This window comes from Ricinus communis, chromosome 1, assembly GCF_019578655.1.
Source record: "Ricinus communis isolate WT05 ecotype wild-type chromosome 1, ASM1957865v1, whole genome shotgun sequence".
Taxonomy (NCBI): Eukaryota; Viridiplantae; Streptophyta; class Magnoliopsida; order Malpighiales; family Euphorbiaceae; genus Ricinus; species Ricinus communis.
Window position 1 is genome coordinate 20079467 of NC_063256.1, and position 5530 is coordinate 20084996.

A 5530-nucleotide genomic window follows, 5' to 3' on the forward strand; every position below is an offset into this window, starting at 1 on the left:
TATTCTTCTAGATTTCCTATTCTTTTTTTTTTCTTCTTCTTTATATGAATTAGTTGCACCATATTAAATAGGATAAAAGTGCATTCTTACCCCTAACATTTAAGGAAAGAAGTGAATTTGCCCTTAAACTAATTTTAGGTGCAATTAAACTCCTAGATTATAAAAAATATGTAATCCAAGCCCCTGCTTATAATTTTAAAATGGATGCAACAAACGTCCGTTTATTTTTTTTATTGGCAAAAAAAGTGGGATCCTTATATTGACCTTCTCCTTCTTCCAACTTTTCTATTTCCTCTTTATATAAAAAAATTAATATCTGTATTTCTACATCTTACTAGAGCACATAATTATTAACTGAATATAGTTGTTAGTAATACTTAAAACAGATAGAGAGAGATCATCAAAAACTCCAAACAGGTCAACTATCTCTTCATTAATAACATCAATTCTTGTCTCATACACATCTTTATTGTCATTTTCATTCATACAACAATGATTCTCTCAGTAATTGCTTGCTCCTCTTTACTCCATCTTCTAAAGAGTATGATTTTTCTTTTTCTCTATTATTTGTTTGATTGATTTTTCAATAATTTGTTTTTGTAGAATGCGATTGCATGTAAGGGAAGTGGTTGTACTCTTCTAGCAAAGGAATTAAATAATAATTTTTTAATGATGTCGATGTGATTTTTATGTTTCTTTATATGCATATAGAGTTTTGCTTTTTTTTTTTCAATTTTTTAACATTTTAATTACTCATACAAAGTAAATGAAAAATTGAATGTTCTTTGTATTTCTTGCTGTTGGATTGACATGTTGATCATGTATGAGTTCTTTTTTTATTATTAATATTTTTCCTTTAAATAGAGAGAGGGAAACAAAAGTGTAAACTAAATTTTAATTTTGAATGTAAAGAGATTAATTTTGTTGATATAGTTTTGTAAATTAAAGTTGAAGATCTTATTGTTTGTTAATTGTTGAGTAATTTTAATAATGAGAGAGAGAGAGAGAGAGAGAGAGAGAGAGAGAGAGAGAGGAGTGGTTTATTTTTTGATGAATGAGGAGTGGCTTTTTCTTTCTTTCTTTTTCTTTTTTTTATAAAGGAGAAAGAGATAAATTGGCAGAAAAAGATGATGAACTGTCAATAATAGGACCCCACTTTTTTAATCGGTCAAAGAAAATAAACGAACGTTTACTGCATTCACTGTTAGACTATAAGCAGAGACTAGAATTACAGGTTTTTGATAATTTAAGTGTTTAATTGCGCTCTAAAATTAGTTTAAGGGTAAATCCGCCTCTCGCACTAAATATTAAAAGTAAAAATGCACCTTCCCTCTATTAAATATAAGGATAATATATATATATATATATATATATATAATAAATATGTAATTATTTAAATATATATCACTTACTTATCAATTTAATGTATAGATGTAAATATATTAGATTATATAGAAAATTTCTCGAATAAATGATAAATATGATATTTAACTTATCATATTTCATCAAATTGAATCTTCAATAGAAACTTTGCTATTTTTTAAATAAATTCTTTTTATTTTTAAGAATCTAAATGTTTTAAAGAATTATTTCTTATCATTTGTTCAACAAGTAGGCGTAGATAAATTTGACTCGAACCCAAATAATTGAGCATTATTTGTTTTATTGCCCATACAAAAAGAAATATATAATTAATTTAATTATATGTGCAAATTATTTTAGATTAGGGCTCAAATTATTTTAATTCCAATATATTTTGATGGATAAATTACTTTAGTGATCCCTATACTTCTTACTTTATATCAAATTGGTACTGTAAAGTTTCAACCATTGCAAATACTAACTATAGAAAATGGATGAAATTTAGTTTGTAATACCTGGGTTTTTTTTCTTTTAATAATAATAATATTAGTATTAGTTAATAACGAGTTTTTATTTAAATTAATAATACTTTATTACTATTAATTTATTTGGGATGATTTAAAAATAGAATTTCAATGCTAGATAAAAATAAATGAGTTATTTTTCTATGTCAAATTAGTTTGGTTTTTAAGAAATTAATTAAGTAATTCTTTAGGCAATAAATTATATTTTTGGTCACTAAATTTTCTCCCTGTATGAGCATATGAATTAAATTTATATTTTATATTTGAGAGTTATGAAAGAATTAGTAAATAATATTTTATAAAAGAGTTTTTTTTTGGGAAATGATAAATTTTAATTAGCAAATGGTCTTGATTTTTAATTGAAAAATAGTTAGCAAATTGATTAATTAAGTTAATTAAGGATTAAGATTAAATTGATAATTAATTTTAAAATAAGGACTAAAAAATATAATTTCATTAATAATGGGGTTTTAATAAAAATTTGTATGGTTGGTATTTTTGTAATTAAATATGTCGGTAAGGGTATTTTGGTAATTTTATATTTAAAAACAAGGGTAAATAAGTAATTCTATACTTTCAATAATTCTAATTTGGCTCAAATTAAATAGTTAGGGGCTTAATTGAAAAGCTAAAGAAAAGTTTAAGGATTAATCGAAAACCTTGCAGGACGAATTTGTTGTAATTTAAGAAGTTTAGGACTACATAGTAAAGAATAAAAGTTAAGGGACCAAAAGTCGATATGGAGAGGAAAAGGAAAGAAAAGAAAGAAGGAAGAAAGGAAGGAGGAAGAAGGGAAATCGGGGAGGGAGGAGAAGAAGAAGGAGAGGGAGGATCGGCATTCGTGGCAGGCCGTCTGGGGCGACGGAGTTGGCCGACGAAGTAGCTAGCGTCGGCGAGCAAGGCGGCAACAAACAATGGCGGCATCGGTAGCAGAAAAAAAAAAGAGCGAAAGGCATCGGCTGTCAACATCATTTGAGCCGTTTCCGGTGGCCGAGTCGGGTGGCGATCGAATCACTCGAGTGTGGGCTTCCTTTTGGGAGCAGCAGCGACGCAAATGGTGGTCGGAGTTGGAAGTTCGCGGTGGAAAGAGAAATTGGAGGGCAGCTGGAGTTTTTGGGCTTTTCCGGCGTGTTCCTGAGAGCTTTGGCTGATCGGAGGACATATTTGGACTCTCCTCAGCTTAAGCTTTCCAATGGCACCGGTTTTGCAGCGATCGGACTCCATTTGAAAATCGACGGCCGAGATCGTCCGTAAATTTCTCTGGATGATCAGGGGTCGGATTGGAAGAATAGTGTTGGAATCGTCGTCAGCGCGCTGTCTCGAGTCTATAGGCGCATTCGGATCGTCGATCGGACTCTAGCAGCTGGAGGCGAGTCGACCGAGTGATCATGCATCTCGGTAATTCTCTAGCCGATGATTTTAGAGTTCATTGATAAAATTTATGTGCTTATTTAATTGTGTTGAGCATTAGAAATATATTGTGAGGTTTGATTGTCGAAATAAATAATTGTCGGACCATCTGCCAATAGTCGTAATTTGTGATGTGTGGCGGAGTCAAGAAAAATAGTGAAGTCTTGGGGACCCGACTCTCGTTAAAATAAAATTGTTGAAATATTTGAAGTGTTTTCTAGCAGGTCCTGGATCCGTTTTACGGGGGGTAAACGTCCGTGTTTAGGGGAGGTTCTACCGAATTTTCGGTAGAATTTATCCAAGTCAAAATTTTCAGACAGCTAGTCCTAGGAGTCTAGGCCTAGGGTTAATTATCAAATGTTTAATGTTATTGATTGAATTGTTTTCTGTGATTAGATAATCCATCAGTTCGGCTCGCTCCACCGGAGTCATCGGAGCAGAGCTAGGAGGTCGTCAAAGCTGTGAGTTAAAGTCATATATCTGTTTACATATATCTTGCCAAGATTTTATGAAATAGTTATGATTACATTATTTAATATTTTAATTATTTATTTATTCACTCTTTATATATGTTTCATTTTCTGCATTGTGATTTCATTGATTGCGTGTTGACTCCGGATAGGACAGCAGTAGAACATGCCACCTGATGGGTTGCATCAGGACCGCATGCGCACAGTATGAATCCGAGGCTGATAATAAAAAGGTAAAAGGGTAAATTTAAAGAGGTAAATTTAGGACTTGCCCTGGTCGAGCATTGCTCTTTAGGCGCCGACTTATTTGAAAATTTAAGTGATAAGACTAGACTTAAGGACCCTGGTCGAGCTTCGCTCTCTAGGCGCCAGTCTTATTGGAGTAAGAGAGCCGAAAGGCTAAGACTGTTAGTGATAATTAAATGACCGAACTGGATTTAAGGACCTTGGTCGAGCTTCGCTCTCTAAGCGCCAGTTTTGTTGGAATGAGAGAGTTGAGACTGTTAGTGATGAGGCTAGGGTTCTTCTAAGGTACTCCGTCTCGTGGTATGAACAAAGATTTATTTTGTTTTATTTTACAGAAGCATAGCATGACACATATTTTATTTTAATTAAAAAAATATTTTATTAAAGTATTTATATTCGTCTTGGAATATAAGATTTTAACTCACTCTCGAGACTGACAGACTCAATTTCACTGTTTTTCAGGTGATTGTTAGTCTTTCCATAGTTTTTATTTAGCAGTCCGACTCCTTCATCATCGAGTTGATGTAATTGATTTTGGTATTTTTGAATTATAAAATTTTAGATTCTTCGCAGTAGAAATCTTAGACTTATCAATTTGTAATTTTATATAAATTCAAGTCTTGCCTAATTATACAGGTGGACCGAATTTAATTTATAGTACCCGTTAGTATAAAATTAATTGTGAAAAAAATGCTTTAGTTTGAGTCTGGATTTCAATTTGATTGAGTTAGTGAATAGTAAAGCTTACTACGGGATTTAGTGGCTTTAAGCCTACCCATTCCCTATTGCCGGTCACGGGCCTACAGATGGGGTTGTGACATAATTATTCTTTTTTCCGTATTTAAATTGTTTTCTCATATTTGAATTTAGAGCATTTTCTAAGAGCCACCGGAACAGTAAACAATAATGCACCAGAATTTGTCTCTAATGTCTAACCCTGGCATTTGCATACTTTTCAATCCCATATAGTAAAGCTCAATTGCCATAAAAGTCTTCAACTTTTGACTTATTTTCAATTTTAGCACATTATTTTTTATGTTTCAATTTTAGTAGTTAAATTATTATTTTTTAAAATAGCATCCAGTCAAATTAAAATCAAATTTTCAACAAAAATTGCTGGCAATTTAATTATTCTTTTGCTGACTCAATTTCTATTTATTGTGTCATCTTATTTCGTGAGGTTAAAAGGCTACAGTTTCATAACGACATAATTATTTTTTAATACCTTTATGTATGTACTTAATAAAAATTTATAAAAATTAGAACAGATTTACATAAAATAATTTAAATATAATTTCATAAAATCTTTATAAGTTTTACAAACTAAAACTCTTTATGTAAATTTATGTAAATTTTTTTATTAATTTTTTTAAATAATATATAAATATATTAAAAAATTTAAACTAGTATAAACTACTGACACTCTACAAATTCATAACCACTCACCTCCCTCTCGTGAGTGTAATCCACAATTATGACCACCATGGACACCACCACCAAGCCCTTAATCCACTATTG

General features: G+C 31.1%; 1 long non-coding RNA gene across 1 annotated transcript; it reads left to right on the forward strand.

Moving 5' to 3' along the window:
* The first annotated feature begins 2633 nt into the window (after window positions 1-2633).
* Window positions 2634-4716, forward strand: LOC107261275. Its single transcript, XR_001535255.3, has 3 exons — window positions 2634-3284; window positions 3693-3757; window positions 4475-4716. It is a non-coding gene; the product is annotated as an uncharacterized LOC107261275 (long non-coding RNA).
* Window positions 4717-5530: the final 814 nt, after the last annotated feature.